Raw genomic sequence first — 20,612 nt, 5'->3', positions numbered from 1 at the left:
TGCCCAGGCTGGGGTGCAATGGCATAATTTCAGTTCACCACAACCTCTGTCTCCCGGGTTCAAGCAATTCTCCTACCTCAGCCTCCGGAGTAGCTGGGATTACAGGCATGTGCCACATGCCTGGCTAATTTTGTATTTAGGTTTTGCCATGTTGGTCAGGCTAGTCTCGAACTCCTAACCTCAGGTAATCCACCGGTCTTGGCCTCCCAAAGTGCTGGGATTACAGGCATGAGCCACTGCGCCCTGCCCTGAAGCCTCTTTAATTTAGCAAAGACTAAGTTCAGAGGCAGAAGTCAGGTGCTGGCAGGCTTTTCAGATGTCTGGGGAATAGAAACTGCAATAGAGGTTGCACCATGAAGACAGTGTCCATTGGACAGATTAATAGATGAGGCTGGGCTGCCTTGGTGACTCCTCTCTGGTCTCCTGGTATCTGTGATGTGTTCTAATACTGATCTTGCTCTCCCAGAACCACAGATCACATTCTCTTTTCTCAGTGACCTCTTAATACAACGCTAGCCTTTGTGTCACTCCCAGACATTCTATTGGCTGGAGGACCCTGTTCTTCTCTTGGGATAGCTAATACTGGCCTTGCATGCCCTTGATGTCTGTGTCTTTTTGGCTTCCACGGGGGCACAGAGTGCAAGGAGTGTGAGGTAAGTAGAGCTTCCTAGGGCCATACCTAGAAAGAGGAGATGCTGCCACTCATAGTGTTCCGGGGTTACTGAGACAAAAACGGGTATTCAGTCCTCTGACCTCTGTAGCGCCTGCACACAGCAAGTACTCAGGTACCCTGTGTGACCTCAGAGGAGGTGGGATGTCTGAATGGGGGTGAGGAAAGGACAGGTCTGGGATTTAGGAGGCTCCTATATGACCTGAGGCAGCTCAATTCCATAAGGTAGACAACGATTTTCTCATCTCTAATGAGAGGATTGATGAAACACCCTGTTAGATTTCTTGCAGTTCAGTAACTCAGGGTTGCTCTATTCAGACCTTCTTATCAGGCCCTGCTTTTGTGCTGGTATAATGAATCCCTTCATCTGATTTGTTCCTAAGGACAGGACAAACCTTAACAGATTCAGCCCTTCCATCTACTTCATCTCTACAAAGTAGTCAGGTGGAAGAATGGTTGCTGGCTGTGTCCTTATGAAGATATGACACTCTTCAGAACACTTTCCCACACAGCTAGCGGGAGGCCCATTAGGAAGTTCAAAGTTGTCCTCATCCTGCCCCTTTTCAAAACCTTCCCATGACACTTCACTGTTTATAATCTAACATCCAAGCTTCTCCACATGACACACAAAGTCATCCTTCATAAATGCCTGAGTGCTTCTCCAACATTATCTCCCTCTATCTCAGCCTTGAAACTAATGTCTTATAACTGAACTTTACTTTCTCACATGTGCCTTGAGCTTTCTCAACATGTGTCTTTGCTTACACTGTGTCTCTGCCTATAATGCCCTTCCTTCTCTGATCTTCTCTTTCTTTCTCCAGGAAAATACCCATTCATCCTTCAGGATGCAAGCCACACATGAACTCCTGCTATGGTTTTGCACTGTGTTCCCACCCAAGTCTCATGTTGGATTGTAATACCCAGCGTTGGGGGAGGGCCCTGGTAGGAGGTGATTGGGTCATGGGAGTGGATTTCTCACTTGCTGTTTTCGTGATAGTGAGTGAGTTCTCATGAGATCTGATTGTGTAAAAGTGTGTAGCACTTTTCCCTTCACTCTCCTGCTGGCCACATGAAGATGTGCTTGCTTTGCCTTCCCCTGCCAACATGACTGTAAGTTTTCTGAGGCCTTCCCAGCCATGCTTCCTGTACAGCTTGTGAAACTGTGAGCCAATTAAACCTCTTTTATTTATCCATTGCCCAGTCTCAGGTTGTTATAGCAATGTGAGAACAGACTATTACAACTCTGTTGTAAGTAAATAAATAAGAGAATGGACAGAGCCAGGTATTTGATTGGCATGGGATTACTGTGATGCTTCACCAAAATATTTTAGAATCTGTGAATTCTGAGTGAGAAGGAGACGTGAAGGGAGGGTCCCAGCTTGAAGTAACGCTGATACCTGGATACAGAATCTTGACTTAAGAGGTTCTGATCTTTGGCCTGCTGCTTGTTTGATAGAGATCACTGAGATCATGAGGAAAACTGTAATGATCAGTTTCATTCTGGGTGTAAAAATGCTATGCAAATACAAACTGATATCAGTGTTTTGTGTGATCAACACAGTGATAAAGCATATGGTGCATGGTTTAGTTAATATCATAGAACTAGTTAATATTATAGAAATAATGAATGAATGAATGAAGCATGCCAAAACACTGTAGAAAAATGCACAACAGAGCACCACCCCACTCATGCTACCACCACACTGACTAAAAATATTAGCTTACCTTTCTTGAGTGCTCCTTATGAGCCAAGCAGTGTGTTATATTATTTAATATTTAAGAGAACCCATTATGTAGGTAGCAATTATTCCTACTTTACAGATGAAACAACTAAGAGATTATGTAGCTAGTCTATGGTAAATCATGTTATCTTTTCCAATTCTTTAGCCTCCCTCTTGTGCACATCTTTTCCTATATAACTTTGTAGCTCCTCACACTAATAGGACGGGGAATATTTTGAAGGTCTTTGACTTCGGGTTTGACTCTGAGATGGACTTTGGCCAACTTTGGCAGAAGTGATGATGTGCCTACGCCAAGCCTAGGCTATGGAAACCTGGAATGTTTTTGCTCACCTACCTGTACTTATGCCATTGCCATGAAAACATGCCCAGGGGCTGGGACATATGGTTTGCTGATCCCAAGAGTAGGATAGGAGACATGTGGAGAAGGCCACCTCAGGCAAGCTTTCTTGGCCAAGGAAGATGTGTGGGCAGGGACAACAGGGATCAGAAGAGCCACCTGGCTGAGCCTGGTCTGGAGTAGCTGACTTTTGTTTGACCCACAGTCATTCAGGCTAAATCAGTGCTTAATGTTGCATGCCACTGAGATCTTGTGGTCATTTCTCATGTGGCAAAATCTAACTGATTGTCTTTAAGTTACAGAGCTAAGAGTTGACTACACCAGGATTTGAACAACTGGGCTATGCCTAAAGGCTTATGAGAGAGACCTGACCTGAGCAGTCCCTACAGGAGAGTAATTAACAATAACTACTTTTTATGGTTTTTTTCTTTTTGTTTTTTTTTAGATAGGGTCTTACTCTCTTGCCCAGGCTGAAGTGCAGTGATACAATCATGGCTCACTGCAGCCTCGACCTCCTGGGCTCAGGTGGCTGGGAGTACAGGCACACATCACCAGGCCCAGCTAATTTTGTGTATATTTTTGTAGAGACCGAGTCTCGTCATATTGCCCAGGCTGGTCTCAGATTCCTGGGCTCAAGTAATCTGCCCACCCCTGCCTCTCAAAGTGCTGGGATTATAGGCATGAGTCGCCACACCCAGCCACTACTTTTTTTGAAACACTAGTGATGCTATCTTATTGAATCATTGTAGCAACCCAACATAGTAACCATTAATATTCCCATTTTATAGATGAGGCTTGGAGAGGCTAAACAGTTTTCTCAATATTCAGAGGAACTTGAAGGGCCAGAGATAAACTTAATGCTCATGTTTCTCTATCTTCTAAGCCAACGCACTCTCTGCTCCTGCTGCATTTGGGTAGGCTCCCTGGCTTGCCAGAGTTCATCCTCTAAGACTGACTTCATCTGAGTTCATTTGTTAACAAGCCTAAAACCTTTGGGGTATGAAAGATGTGTATGTGTGTGTATTTTTTTTGTGTGTGACATGTGTGACGTGTGTATGTTGTGTTTGTGATGTGTATGTTTTGTGTAAGTGTGTATGTTGTGTGTGTATGTTGTATATGTGTATGTGATGTGTGTATGTTGTGTGTGTATAGGTTGTGTATATGTATATGTTGTGTGTGATGTGTGTGTGTATATGTATGTTTTGTTTATGTTGCATGTGTGTGATGTGTGTGTATGTTTTATGTGTTGTATGTTCTGTATGTGTATGTGTGTTGTGTTCATGTGTATATTGTGTGTGATGTGTGGTATGTGTATGTTGTGCGTGTGTTGTGTGTGCATGTTGTATGTATGTATATGTTGTGTGTGATGTGTATGTTGTATGCATATGTGTATGTTGTATATATGTTGCATGTGTGTGAGATGTGTGTTTTATGTGTTGTGTGTTGTGTGTTCACGTACATATTGTGTGTGATGTGTATGTTGTGTGTGATGTGTGGTGTGTGTATGTTGTGTGTGATGTGTGGTGTGTGTATGTTGTGTGTGATGTGTGGTGTGTGTATGTTGTGTGTGTATGTGTATGTTGTGTGTGTATGTATTTGCAGGAGCTGTTGGGGGTTTCCCTATTGTGCATTATGTCTTTTCCTTGTCTGACTGTTTTGGCCACAAGGTGAGCATCCGGTTACTATGATAGAATGTACTCCATGGCCTAGAACACTGCTATGTTCTGAAATTTCTACCAAGGGAAAAGGAAGTGTTACTTTTTTTCTTTCCATTTTTTTTTAAAAGCTACTTTCATGATTTTATCAATGGATATCATTGTTCAAGTTTTCAAAAGTCCTATCATTTTTCCTGTGTGACATTTTCTTCCTTTTCTTAACAAATTTGTAAGTGGAAAAGCATGTTGCATCTTTTAAAATGATTTTTCTGGAAGCTTCACCAACACTGCCCTCCCAGCAGGCTGCTTGCGTTGAAACCATTGTGAAAATATGGCATTCTGCCACTGCTCAGAATGGAACTTGTCATTTATTCCAAAGGCTATTGTGGATATTTGTCTTGTAGCTGTGTCTCAAATCAGCAAGATTTATTTTCCTCGTTTTACCACACAGTCACAGCTCTTATTTCTTTTCATTGTTTAGATTGTGAAGAACAGCTTTTGGAGATTAGGACAGTGTAGATGCATGACAAAGAAAAGTGCAAGACAGTGGAAGAGTTCCACGAGAATGTGTCTCCAGAGGGATCTGTCATCTAAAGGCATTTATGGCCCAAGTGGAAAAAGCATGTCTGAAAAATCTTTGTCCACAATAGGGTTCAGGAGAACAAGAGACTCCAGGGCATCATGGGGTCTCATCATGGACAGTGCACAGACTATAGACTTTGGAGGTAAAATCAGAATAGAATTATAGCTCTGCCACTTAGTGTACATGTGAGCTTTTTCAAGTTAATTGATTTCTTGGCATCTCAGGTTCCTTATTTATAGTAAGAAGTCATCCTTGGGAATCTCTTAGCTTCAATTGATAACAGGCAATATGAACTATGTTAAGAAAAATGGTATCTATCAGCTCACAATCTAGCTTCAGTTATGGCTGGCTGTAGGTTTCTCTGGCTTCAGCAATAGCACTTCATCATGGTTCTGTCTTTCTCCCTTGCTCGATTTTTCCTATCTACCTTTGCTTGTTCTCATTGTCAGATAGGCTTTTATGCCTCCAGGATTTCGGAATTCCTCAGAATTCATGGACTCAGGTGAATTGCAAGTGGCTTTCCCAATATACCTGTGATCTATCTATACATGGGAGTGAGTGTGCCATACATCTTTTTATTTCCTTTCACATCCAGGCTCCAGAGGGGAGGATGCTTCTTCACTTTGATTTCTGCCTTGGGAGGCTGTTTGTTCTGCATGGACAACACTAATGTCTTCATTGCCCTCTGTGGTTTCTAACTGGGTTTGGCCAATGCTGGGTCCTAACAAGACATTGAAGGGAGAACAGAGAGCGGGATTAGGGTATTTGTTCTCTCAGCTGTCTCTCTGAGATATTCCCATAGGTTGGGTGCATTCCTCAATGGAAGGTTACAGCCACTGTCTAGCAACCCTCTCCATAGGGCCGTCTGCCTCCAGGTTCTGGTCTGTGCTCCTACCCTGCACCCCTTCAGGACTAGAAGTGGTGGTACCAGTCCTCACAGTTGCTAGTCCTGGGATACTGCTCTTCTCATGTAGTTTCTCCACATGCTACATCTTGAAAATAGTCCTTTTAATAAACTGTCATCAGATTAATTTGAACACGTTATCTGTTTTCCACTGGGACCCTGATGGATGTAGCAAGCAATCAGAATGTGTAGAGGCCACTCACATGAGTTAGGCATCAGGGCTCAAATGCGTCTTCCCTTTATACCTTCCCTGGCTAGCTGATTACCCCGTCTCCCTCTTTACCTCACTTATTTTCACTTTTGTGCATAGCTTGTCTGCTGCTGTTATGAGCTCCTGCTCCTACCAGAAGGCAGTAGCTGCAGTGATTTCAGTCTTTTACATTTGTAAAATGTTTTGAGATGAAAGAAGCACTTTCACATATAACCTTACAAAAACTTGTTGACAGAGTTGTTACAGCCCATGTATTAGTTACATGGAAAGTGCCGTTCAGTAGGTTAATTGGATGACACAGGTCAAAGCTGAGAGTGGTTGAGCTGGACTTCAATCCAGGGGCTTCTAATGAGCAGCAAATAAAGAGATATGTAATTAATGCATAGATTTAAGTGTCATTGGGGGAATGATGCTTGAGATGGATAAAAGAATTAAAACACATTATGATTGTCTTATGTGCAATCAAAATCATGACCTTGAGATCATCTCTACTACCACACACAGGATAGAGTATTGAGTGATGAGAGTGGGGAGTCTGGGATAGAGCTAAATGGCTCTTCCTAAGAAAAGTGAGCATTTCAGAAACCATGAGATGGAAGGAGACTGAAGGCTGTCTGTGGGGAAGGCTGGGGCTGGGGTGAGGTAGACAAGAGAGATGGAGGTATGCAGAGAATGAGATCAAGACAGAGAGGCAAACAGAGAGAGATGAAGTGACAGAAATTGAGAGAGAGAGACAGGGCTTGAGAAGGATAAGGAGACATACAGAACATACAGAATGAGACAGAAAGACACTCAGACAGACAGGGAGGAAAATGGGTAAGTCAGTATGGTGGTGGAGCACCCTGGAGAGATTTTGTGAAAAGAAACATGCCTCACAGGAAGTTTTCTAAAGTGGAATACTGTCTGTTAAACTCTGCTCTCTCCAAAAAAGTATTTTAAAATATTTTTCAGTAAGATATAATCAAAATTAATAGAAACTAAAATGATAATTTCTAAAATAGAATTAAACCAGTTAAGTATTTTTAGTTAGAGATTGAAAAAAATAAGCACAGTGATCTAGAAACCAAATATATTGATTATGTATCTATCATATCAATGTACAGACATTCTTCATAGGCTACAAAGTTAGCCTCTCTCTCTCTCTCCCCACACACACCCCAACACACATGATTTTCTTTTTAAATTTTAAGTTCAAGGGTACATGTGCAAGTTTGTAACAAAGGTAAACTCATGACATGGGGTTTGTTGTTCAGATTATTTCATCCCGCATGTTTTAAGCCTGGTACTCATTAGTTATTTTTCCTGATCCTCTCCCTCCTCACATCTCCATCCTCTGTTAGGCCCCAGCATCTGTTGTTTCCCTCGTTGTGTCCATGTATTCTCATCATTTAATTCCCACTTGTGAGAACTAAATGATGAGAACTCGTAAGTGAGAACATGCGGTGTTTGGTTTTCTGTTCCTGTGTCAGTTTGCTAAGGCTAATAGCCTTCAGCTCCATCCACGTTCCCACAAAAGATATGATCTAATTCTTTTGTATAGCTGCGTAGTATTCCATGGTGTACATGTACCACATTTTCTTTATCCAGTCTATCACTGATGGGCATTTAAGTTGATTCCAGGTCTTTGCTATTGTGAATAGTGCTGTAATGAATATATGCACGTATGTGTCTTTACGGTAGAATGATTTATATTCCTTTGGGTATATACCCAGTAAAGGGATTGCTAGGTCAAATGGTAGTTCTATATTTTATACTCTTTAAGAAATCACTACACTGCTTTTCACAATGGTTGAACTAATTTATATTCTCACCAACAGTGTATAAGTCTTTAATTAAATATACATTTCTCACTAATGCCTCATGGAATGCCTTTTCTTTTAGGGACTAAACAGAGTATTGTGCATGCTCAAGGGTGGAAATGGATGATAGACAAGTTGCCATCAGGAGACCTCTGGGCTCCATTTGCCCAGTGTAAACAGAATTTTCTGCCTTTGTCCTTCAAGTGCCAGGTTTGCTTTAAACTGCAGAACACTCCTGTATGAAGGGAACACCAGGAACTGGGCAGTCATGAATAAACAGCTCAGATCAGAGCAGCTGCATGCCTGTGAGGGTAAACGTTTTGGGTGAGGTGCCACCAGGCTGTGCTCACAGCTCCCCAGGGGAGTCTGCACTGAAGAGGAGGCTGTGTCAGGTGAGGTTTGCCCCCAAGCTCCTTTGCAAAGCTGTTTCCTAAAGAACACTTTCAGCATCTAAGACCACCTTCTGAGGTGTGTGTGAAAGCTGTTTAGAGAACCCATAGGGTTTTAGAAAAGCTTTACAACCCTTTTTCAATTGAGTTATATTAAATGATAAACAAGGAAACAAATACAAGTGATTGCAGAACTGCTGACCTGGAAATTGGGGAATTCAGAGCTTACTTGCTTTGTAACCAGGGTAGGGTAGGAGTTTCTCCAGAGTCTCTCTGGGAAGGCTCCTACGGCTTCCCAGAACACAGCTCTTAAAAATTGATTCCTTTATTCTTAGTTTTTGCCTCTTTAGGAGATTCCTAGAATAAATTATCATATCAACAGTTCTGAGGCGTTCCGCTGAAAGAAAACATTTTACAATTGTTTCACTAGTATTTTTCCACTTTTGTTTATTTGATCACAGAACACATTATTTGCTTATCTTTCCAGTGTACTTATTAACATATCAAGACCAGTATTCTGAGATAGCTCTGTATGAAAAATACTGCTTTATAGGCTAAAGATCTGCACTGTCCTATATGGTAGCCACTACCCACTGGTGACTACTGAAATACCATTAGTCTAAACTGAGATGTGCTGTTAAGTATAAAATGCACACTAGATTTTGAAGATTTTTTTTATGAAAAAGGTAAAATTTCTCATTAATAATTTCATATTGATTACATGTTAAAATAATATTTTTCATATATTACACTAAACAAAATCTATTACTAAACTTGTTCGTACCTATTTGTTTTTACTTTTAAAAATGTGGTTGTATATAAAAAGAATAACATACCTAAGAATACAGCTAACCAGAGAGGTGAGAGATCTCTGCAATGAACATTACAAAACACTGCTCAAACAAATTAGAGAAGACACAAGAAATGGAAAAACATCCCACTCTCATGGATAAGGAGAATTAATATCATTCAAATGGCTATACTGCCCAAAGTAATTTATAGATTCAATCCTATTCCTATCAAATTACCAATGACATTCTTCATAGAACTAGAAAAAACTATTTTGAAATTTATATGGAACCAAAAAAGAGCCTGAATAGCCAAGGCAATCCTAAGAAAAAAGAACAAAACTGGAGGCATCATGTTATCCAACTTCAAACTATATTGCAAGGCTACAGTGACTAAAACAGCATGATAGTGATATAAAAACAGGCATATAGATCAATGGAACAGAATAGACAACTTAGAAATAAGGCCACACATCTATGACCATCTGATATTTGACCAAACCGACAAAAACAAGCAATGAAGAAAAGGCTCACTATTCAATAAATGGTGCTGGGGTAACTAGCCAGCCATATGCGGAAGATTGATGCTGGGCCGCTTCCTTATTCCACACACAAAAATCAACTCAAGATGGATTAAAGACTTAAATGTAAAACACGAAACTATAAAAAATCTGGAAGACAACCTAGGTAATACCATTCTGGACATAGAAACAACAATTTCATTACAAAGGCACCAAAAGCAATTTCAACAAAAGGAAAATTTGACAAGTGAGATATAATTAAAATTAAGAGCATCTGCACATCAAAAGAAACTATCAACAGAGTAAACAGACAATCTATAGAATGGGAGAAAATATTTGAAAACTATGCATCCAGAAAAGGTCTAATATCCAGCATCTATAAGGAACTTACACAAATTTACAAGAAAAAAACAACTCCTTTAAAAATGGGCAAAGGACATGAGCAGACACTCGTCAGAAGAAGACAAACGTGGCCACAAGCATGTGAAAAAAAGCTCATTATCACTGATCATTAGAGAAGTGCATAACAAAATCACAATGAGATACCATCTCACACTAGTCAGAATAGCTATCATTAAAAAGAAAATAACAGATACTGTTGAGGTTGTGGAGAAAAGAGAACACTTATATACTGTTGGTGGGAGTTTAAGTTAGTTTAACCATTGTGGTAAGCAGTATGGTGATTCCTCAAAGAGCTAAAAGCAAGAACTACCACTCGACCCAGCAATCCTCTTACTGGGTGTATACCCAGAGGAATAGACATCATCCTACCATAAAGACACATGCATGTGAATGTTCATTGTAGCACTATTCACAATAGCAAAGCTCTGGAATCAACCTAAATGCCCATTCAATGACAGACTAGATGAAGAAAATGTGGTACATATACACCATGGAATTACTATGCAGCCATAAAAAAGAATGAATTCATGTCTTTTGCAGGGACATGGATGGAGCTGGAGGCTATTATTCTTAGCAACCTAATGCAGAAACAGAAAACTGAATACAGCATGTTCTCACTTATAAGTGGGAGCTAATAAGAACTTATGAACACAAAGAAGTAAACACAGGCCAGGTGCGGTGGCTCACGCCTGTAATCCCAGCACTTTGGGAGGCTGAGGTGGGTGAATCATGAGGTCAGGAGTTTGAGACCAGTGTGGCCAATATGGTGAAACCCCGTCTCTACTAACAATACAAAAATTAGCTGGGTGTGGTTGCATGTGCCTTTAGTCCCAGCTGCTTGGGAGGCCAAGGTAAGAGAATTGCTTGAACCCAGGAGGCAGAGGTTGCAGTGAGCTGAGATTGTAACACTGCACTCCAGCCTGGTCAACAGAGTGGGACTCTGTCAAAAAAAATGAAGGAAACAACAGATACTGGGGTCTACTTGATGGTGGAGGGTGGGAGGAGGGAGAGGAGCAGAAAAGATAACTATTGAGTACTGGGCTTAATACATGGGTGATGAAATCATCTATACAACGACCTCCATGACATGTCTTTTCCTGTGTAACAAACCTTCACATGTACCGCCAAACCTAAAATAAAAGATAAAATAAAATGTGGCTGTAAGAACATTTTAATGACATATGTGATTTGTATTCACGATTCACACTGCATTTCTATCGAACAGTGCCAACACAGAACATAGCTGGAACATCTTCACCCACCTACAACAGAGCCTCATTTCCAGCCCCTGCTGCCTTCATCTCCTTTCCCAGCAGTCTCCCACTTGCAAACTCTGCTGCAGCCACAGGATTCCTCAAATATGCCTAGAATGCCCTTCGTAGGTGTGATAGAATGAATGCTGGTATCCTCCCACATTCAGCTATTGACATCTTGACTCCTTAAGGTGATGGTATTAGAGGTGAGATAATAATGTCACTGGGAGCCCTTGGGAAGAGAGTTCTCTTACTCTCCTTCTGTCTTGTAAGGATACAAGAAGCTGACTGTCTGCAACCTGAAAGAAGGCCCTCAGCAGCAGCTGACCCTGCTGACACCCCAATCTTTGACTTCCAGCCTCCAAAACTGAGAAAAATAAATGTTTGCGTTTAACCACTCAGGCTATGGTAATTTATTATAGCAGCCTGAGCAGACTGAGGCACTAGGGCCTCTGCCTTTAGCATTCCCTCTAAAATGTTCTTCACTACCTTACCCACACAGCCAGTTTTCTCTCTTCATTCATGCACCTGTTCATGTTACCCTATTAGAGAGGCCTCTGTGTTAGTCTGTTCCTGATACTGTAACAGAGTTCCTTAGACTGGCTAATTTATATGTAGCAGAAATTTATTTTTACAATTCTGTAGGCTGGGAAGTCTAAGCTCAAGGTGAGAGCAGATTTAGTGTCTGGTAAGGGCTTATTCCTCATAGATGGTGACTTCTTGCCATATCCTCACATAGTGGAAGGGCTCAAGCTTTTTTATTAGGGCATTAATAAACCTTTTTTATTAGGGCACTCATACCACCCATGAGGATACCGCCCTCATCCTTCAGTCACCTCCAAAGGTCTCACCTCCTAATAGCCTCACATTGAGGATTAGATTTTAACACACGAATTTTGGAGGAACACAAACATTCAGACCATAGCAGTCTCCTATCACTACTCACTCATTTTGTTTCATTTTATAGCACTAATTTCTACCTAACACATTACACGTTTATTTATTTATTGAATGCTTCCCTTACTAGAGGATGAAGTCCTCTAGAAAGGGGGTAGTACTGGTTTCTGCTTTCACTGCTTTATCCCCAGTGCCTGGAAGAGCAGGACAACAGAGGTGCTCGATAAATATTTTTCCAAACAAAGGAGGAATGAGTGAATGAATGACTCAGCTGAGAAACTTTTTCCTGCTGGTCCTAGATGCTACTTCAGTAACCTTTTCATTGTGCACCCCAGGCAGCCATATCCTATCACTAGACTTGGCATTCTAGACAAGGCCCTTCACCATGCTGTAGAGATACCTTTCTCCCCACAGCCTCTGCAGGGTATATGCTGCCTGCGGGAATCTGGGGCATATCCACTGTGATTTTCTCCAAAGATAACTGCCAACAATTTCTCACCTCCCTCTGTGCACAGGTTGCCCCACTAACTTAGAATTGGAGTCTATTTCACCTCTCCTTGAATCCGGGCTGGCCTGTGATTTACTTTAACTAATGGAATGTGGCGGAAATGACACTGTGTCAGCTCCAGGACTAGCCCTTAAGAGGCCTAGAAGCTTCTGATTTTGTTTGCTCAGAGTCAGCCACCATGATGTAAGGAAGTTCAAGCTATCCTCTTGAAGAGGGAGGACATATGGAGAGACACTGAGAGGTAAAATGCCACACAGTACGAAGGACCACATGGAAAAGAACTGAAGCCCCTCAGCCAACAGCCAGCACCAAGGCACAAACTCTTCAGAGAGGCCTCTAAACTTCTAGAATATACCAAACTACAGCAGGATGCACTTGCATGAGTGACCCCTGTAGGATACAGAGTGAGGCAGAACCACAAGCATAAGCACAGATCATGAGAAATAATAAATTTTGCTCTTTTACTTCACTAAGTTTTTAAGTGGATTGTCATATAGCAAAGGATAATTGACAAACACATCTTGTCTTATTTTCTCCTCCTCTGCTGATTATTACCTTATCTACCTGGCTCAAGCAGCTGGCCTGCAGTGCTGTGATGCTACCGTGATGATATAATTGTCTTCCTCTCCAGGGCAGCAACTTGATCTGTGCAGCCCACTTCACAGAGGCCAGAGTTGAAGGTTTGTATCTATTGGGCCTTACCTCTGGCCCTCTGCACAGTTCTTGGAAAGGTGGGTGGGTACCTGCAGGATGGGGCTTTGGAGTCAGGTCAACGTGAGTTCCAATCACTGTTCTGTTTCCCAGCTGCTGCGGGGTCACAGAGTTATTTACATCTCTGAGCCTCAGCTTCCTTTTCTGCAAACAAGGACCGTGATACTTATCTCACTGGGCTCTTGTGAAGATTAGAAGTAGAGAGAGAGAGAGAGAAAGAGAGAGAGAGAGAAAGTGAGTGTCTGTGTGTGTGTGTGTGTGTGTGTGTGTGTGTGTGTGAAGTGTCTGGCACAGACATGAAAACAACCCGTCAAAACAAAACTCATTCTCCACATTTCCCTGAATAATATTCTGTCTCACTTTCTGAAGAGCTTGGCATTTCTAGTCAACCTCAGGGAGCAGAACTGAGACCTGATTTCAGGTTTGTGTGGACTTTGAACACTGAGCTCTCCAGAAAGTTCTCTCTGAGGCTCTGTTGTAGCAACCACAAACAACCAGCAGCCCACTCACAGGAAGTCCTGCCCTGTGGGCCCTGCAGCCCGGCTCCGCACAATAGGGATCTGTCTGCTGCTTACCACGACCGTGACATGGCTTTGAAAAGCACCTCTCATCACTGCCAGGAGACTCCTTTCAGAGGCTCCCCCAGGGCAGGTTGTTTTGCAACCAGACAATGAAATCCAAATTTACTGGATACTTTATTTTGCAGGTTGAGAGGGAAACAAAAATTATTCAATTAATTGTTCATCCCAAACCATGTTATTGCCTCTAAACATTGCTTTCACCTTAATAAAACTCATACTCCAGGGCAGTGGCTGTGTGAATGACAAGCTAAAAGTGAGCGCTGGCTGGAGTGAAGGTTAAGAAACAGGATCTGTCAAGTTGCTCTCCTGTGGGGACACTGATCCAGCCCAGGAGGCAAGGCTGGGCTGGTGTAGATAGGCCTGACTTTGCAGAACATGGATAAAGACATGGATATTAGCAGACCTCCAGAGTTAGTGGGTATAGGGATGAGGCCAAGTTGCTCTGCTTTCAGCTTTCCTAGGGGCAGGGAAGATATCCAGCAGGTAGGGGCTGGAATGGCACCCTGGAGAATGTCTGTTCCAATTGTTTAGGATTCCATGCTGCTTGGCTACTTGGCCAGTGCTACCAACACAATCTTTACTGAAGAACACCTCTGAATGGAGATCAGGACTGAGCCAAATTCCTTTCCCTTGGCTTTAGGGCTAGAAATTGGATGTATTATTCAGTTGCACCCGTTGAGGTAGTTTCCTTGAAAGCTTCCTTGGAGGGAAGTAGCAAAAGCTGTTAGAGGAGTGAAAGCTTTGGGAACAATCAGAAGAGTGTTTTCATTTGGTAGATTTGTCAATTCCAAGTTGGAAAAAAGAAAAAAATAAGGGTGGCAGAGATTGATTTTCTTCCAATATTTATTTTATCCATTTTTTTTTTCTCAATAATAACCTCTCTATTTTGGCTCATGACCACTTCAGAATCAAAACTTCCTTGGTGCTGGATAGTATCAGCTGGGGCGTCAGTAAGAAATATATGCACACTGAAACTGGATAACTGACCAGAGTTTAATAGACTATTTACAAAGATGTGTACAAGGTTTTTAGAAACTCAGTGGAGCATATGCAGAGGGCTGCTACCAACCCTAGGCCTGAGAAGCCAGGGAAAGAAATGGTCACCAAAGCTTCAGAGTCACTGAGTCACTGGGGAAGGGGTGATTGGCAAGAACTGTGCCTTGGGAGTGGTGGTGGTTTCCCTGGGTAAGGGGTGGTGATGGGAATGATCTGTCCCTGGCAGGAAGAGTGTTTCATTATTGACATTGTTTAGAATTGTCTGTGCATGGTGATAATAAAAAGTCAGTTGACTTTTATTTGGCTTTATTATTGCTTTTAAATTATCTACAGGTAATGTTGCCTTTATTGTTTGCACCCTGAAGTAGACCATTCTTGCTCACGCACTAGATAGAGGCATGGTGCCAACCCTTATAGACTTAGAAGAGAGCAAGCTGGAAGGCCGGTCTTACCCTCCTTCACCTCCTCTTTTCCTGAGTGTGTCTCCCAGTGGCTGCACTCAGCAGAAGCCGGAAGGCCAGGGTGCCCACTGATGCCATCAATTCGGGTAAACTCTTGACAGCACAAAACAGTGTAGAAATGGGTGGAGTTGGATGTGGTGAAAGGACCAACAGAAAACATCCAGCACTAAGGGAAAGCCTGGAGATTCAGTTCTGATCAATGGGGTGGAGCTTTAGTCAGTGGATTTGCAACTGTATGAAGTATCCCCAATATAAGTGGTGTGTCCACTCCCTTCTTCTCTTTTATGCTGGTTAAAATTCAGATGTGATGGAGAGAACTGGAGCAGAAATATTACAGCATATGGTGAAAACACACATTGAAGACAGTGGGACAATGAGACAGAAGGAGGCTGGAAGGGTTAGGAAGGCTCCAAACTCAGCTATATTCACATGAGAAGAAAACATATTTCCATTTTGTTTAATCTACTGTCACTTCTTTTGCCATTTGCTGCCAAACATAATTCTACTGATCGCAACAAGTTTCTTCTATGTGAAAATGAATGGAATATATTTTTTTATCCATCAAATAGTTATTTAACAGCTTCTGTATGCTAGGTCTGGATAAAATAACATGAAGACACTGTTGGCCCCCAATTTTGGTCTCTGATATTAATATTTACAAGACAGAACTGTCTTATCTGTATTATCCCAAAAGGAAAGAGAAAGGATTTGAAGCCACTAAACTTTGGACTAGGAAGCCAGAGTCTTACCTGTGTGGGATCCTGGTCCCTAGCATAGAAAGAACACTTAATGAGTCTCTCATCTTCATTCTTTTTTTCAGGAATTTCAAGACACATTTGATGTCTTACAGAGCTGATAGCTGCCTTGCATAGGGGAAATAAATGAGAGGAATATGCCTGCATAGTGGGCATGCAGCTAGTCTTGGGCAGTGATTCCTTTGGTATTCTTTTGGCTACAAGTAACAGAATATCCAAATAAAGTTGATGCTGTGAATAAAAAGTGGTGCTGTGAACTGAATGTTTATGTGTCCCCTAAATCCACATGTGGAAACCCTCATCCCCAAGGGGCTGGTATTTGGAGATGAGTCCTTTGGGAGGTAATTAAGCCATGACAGTAGAGAATGATGGGATTGGTGCCTTTACAAGAAAAGACAAAGAAGAGCTTGCTTCCTCTCTGATCTCCACCAGGTGAGGACACAATAGGATGAGCATCAGCAAATCAGGAATAATGCCCTCAACAGACATCTGATCTGCTGACGCCTTGATCTTGGACTTCTAATTCTCCAGAACTGTGGGAAATAAATGTCTGCTTTTAAAACCACGCAGTTAATGATATTCTGGTACAACAGCTCAAACTAAGACAAGTGATTAATGCAGAGGGCTTTATTATCTCATGCAATGAGAAATCTGGAGGAGTTCGTTGGAGGGAGGCTAATTCAGAAGCTGAGTGACATCAGGGCTTTGGGTCAGCTTTCTTCTGATTCTCTTGACTTCCTCCTCTTGGTAAAAAGATGACTGACTAAACTTCAAACACCACATTTCCAAATAACAACATCAAAGTCAGGGAGGAAGGAAAGAAAGAAGAAAGGAAAAGAACATTTTTCTCTGTTGTATCTTTTTCTTAAAAAGCAAAATCTCTCCGAACATCCTGCTTCCCCTGTCCCTCTTCAGTTTTTCTCCTCATTTATCATCGTCTAGATCTTGCACACATGTCTATCACCTTAAACCATCCCTGGCTGAGAAGAAGCTGATTGCAGTGACTGGAGAAGTTCAATCATGATCTATCCCTGGGGCTGGAGACATCTCCTTGCATATACCAGTGCCTCATACTAGCATGAACCTGAGACCCTGTTAATAAGGGGAAAAGGCTAGTGTTGGCAGTAACAGGAAAAAGGAAGTATAAAGGCCATTCTGAAAAGAAGGAAGGGGAAATTAAACACAGTTTAACTGCAAAAAAATTAAGTGATATTTTAGGCTAAAATTGATTGAACAAATGCTTCGTGTCTGGACCATGGTTAGGGATAGAAGGTTAACTACCATGATGGAAAGGGTGAAGATTCCAAGGAGAGGGACTTATACATAGAAAAAGGCACAGATTAATCATTGATTTTCTGCTTCTGTGTCTTGGTCATGGCTAGCTGGAATGCTACGTTGATCTAATTATGGAGTTTATGGATGCATATGTCAAGGCCCCTGTAGGAAAATAATGGCTGACTCAAATTGGGTAATTACAGAGAATTTAAGATAGAGACTGTTTATAAAGGTGTAGGCAGGGGGGAAATCAACAATGCATACCGTAGTATCTTAGTGCACTGAGTGTGGCGCCATTCTCATCCCTGGTACAGAAGAGGCAAGTAAAGAGAACAATGACTGTAACCTGGAGAGAGAGACATGAAAAGAATACTGTGATAGGAGCCGTGGCTTTTGGTAAAGGGACATAGCTAACCCATAGCATCCTGGCTGAGCAGCAGACTGGACACTCAGCTCTCATTCTCTGTCATCTCTGATAGCCACTCCTCAATTTCAGTTGAACAAAACTGAAAACTAGAGGGTAAGGGAACATGTTTACACAGATTATAGCAGATTTTCTGGGCCACAGAGTAAGAAGGGTGGAAAGTGGATCTTGAGGTGCAAATGGGAAATATCGAATATACTCTCATAAATATAGTGAACAAATTAATGTGTCTCTTTTAATGTGGAAGATAGAAATATATGCATAATAACAATAGATGGTAATAATAGTACATTTTAATGGCAAATTTCATAAGCTAAAGCCTGGGGCTTGGAGAGCTTAAACTACTTACTCAACTTAACACAGCCTGGGATTCACACCCACATGTGTCCTATGTGTACCCCTACCATCATTCTCTACTGTCATGACTTAATTACCTGCCAAAGGCCCCGTCTCCAAATACTAGCCAACTGGGGATTAGGGTTTCAGTGTATGGATTTAGGGGACACATAAACATTCAGTTCATAGCACTACTTTTTTTTTTTTTTCATAGCACCTGTTTTATTTGGATATTCTGTTACCTATAGCCAAAAGGCTACTAAAGGAATCACTCCCCAAGGCCAGCTGCATGCCCACTATGCAGGCATATTCCTCTCATTTATTTCCCCTATGCAAGGCAGCTATCAGCTCTGTAAGATATCACCCACTCTGTTTCCATCATGGGCTGGATGGTGACTGTGGCATGGCTGTCCTGGCATTATGAATCAGTGTCAGTTGCCTTTAGACAATAAGGAGGCAAGAAGAGAAGATCATAAGAAGCACCTTTTCTGTTTTTAGATCCGTACTTTGGGGAACATAACTGGGACTCTGAAGACCTGAGGGAACCTCACCCTTTCTCTTTGAGGCAGAGGGTGCCTGTCCTTGCGTAAATCTCATATTACGAGAGGTGATCATTCTTTCATAGTTAACACAGATAGCCACCCTGGTGACCTCTATCTTCAAAGGGAAACAGTCATCTTTGAGTGTAGAGTGTACCTGGAGAGACCTGTCTGCTTTACATTATTGTGCTTATCCTTTCAAAACTGCTGCTTCCCCACATTCTCTACAGCGCTGACTTCAGGATGGAGGGAATCACTGGGCTGCTGAAGCGGGAAGGGAGCTGGGCTCTAGGGCAGGAAATTGTGGTTCATGGTGGTGGCTTCATGAACTTGAAGACCTATTACGGTTCTGTTCCTGATTCTGCCCCCTACAGAAAATATATATTTCTATGTGATGTGAATTTTGATATTTTGAGAGGACCCCCTAAGCTTCATTACAAATCTGGTGCCTAAAATCCTGTAGTCCATCATATATCTCTTTAAAGCAGCCTGATGTTTTGTAATTATATCGTAGCTACTTTTTAAGATACTATATTGTATGCATAGTTTAATTGAAAAACTACAAGAACTTATGATACTGAGGCTCCTGGGGGTTCACAGTCACACAGTTGGTGGTTGATGGAACAAGAATGTGAAACAGACTCCTCTGATTTCAAACCTAGGGTTCTTAACTACTGTGCTTTACTCAGCATGGTTTGAAGTAAGGTGGGCGTAGATTTGCTTCTCAACTGGTGTATGAACAGACTGTGACATCTCCAGAAAGTTATTATTTCTAGGTCTGAATTTTTTCATCTAAAAAATGGGAGCCGTAGCTATGGCAAAACAATATAGAATAGACAGGCTGGAGTCATTGAAGTCAAACTCGACCTTCTTTAGAACTTTTTCAAAGCCGGTGGTGGCAGGTGGGGATGATTCTAGTCTTCCCTGGGTGAATAGCATCAAGAGCAGATTATATCATGATGAGGGGAGAGGGGCAGAATATTGGCACTGGGGAAGAAGTACTGGACATAAGAAGAGATAAAACAAGAGTGGAGTTTTTACTTTTCCACTTGCTAACTGAGTGAATCTGTGCAAGACTCCTAACCACTGCGACATACTTAGACTATAACCTTATCTGTACAACATACACTTACTTTATGTAACTATACAACATCATTGAGAGTCTTAACTGATCACCTGAGAAAATGGTATGTTCTAAATTATTATATGCTAGATCATGTAATTTGTTTTATAATCACCTTTTTTGAGGGGGGCATGAAGAAACCAAATCTTTACCAACAAAACTAATTTGTGACTAGGGAAGTTTGTTTCTCTCTCCTTTGCCTAGTGATTACATTACTTTCCAGTTACATAGGGGTGTTTGATATTGATATATTACAATTTGATCATCTTATTTGTCCGAAATATTTTTAAAGATACAATTCATTGAAAAGGTAGATATCACAGAGAATTTAAATAATACAGTTTATAAAAATAATTTTTATTTATGTGGAACATAAACTTATAAAAGTTACTGATAAATATTTGGTGAATTTCTTTAATCTGTTATATATATACAGAGGCAGGTGGATCTGTAATTGGCTGATTAAATTCTCCTTCTCTGATCTCAAAAGCCAGCTTGATTCTTTTCTCCTTTCCAGTGTCACACATGGCTCACTGGGGTGGTTTGATAATGGGTTTGTGATATAGGGGAAGGTGGGCATAGGGAATAGGCTACAGGACCCATGGCTCAAACCTACAGTAAAGGGTCTTGGGGGAGTTTCCTTACCCTCATCTGACCATCATTAAAGCTCCATTTCATAGATAAGGAAAATGATGCATAAACACATCATCTGAGTTCCATAATGTTGCTTAGAACAGAAGCACCAAGATCCC

Source organism: Cebus imitator, unplaced genomic scaffold, assembly GCF_001604975.1.
Source record: "Cebus imitator isolate Cc_AM_T3 unplaced genomic scaffold, Cebus_imitator-1.0 Scaffold68, whole genome shotgun sequence".
In the NCBI taxonomy this organism is placed as follows: Eukaryota; Metazoa; Chordata; class Mammalia; order Primates; family Cebidae; genus Cebus; species Cebus imitator.
This window is presented reverse-complemented; position numbering follows the sequence as displayed.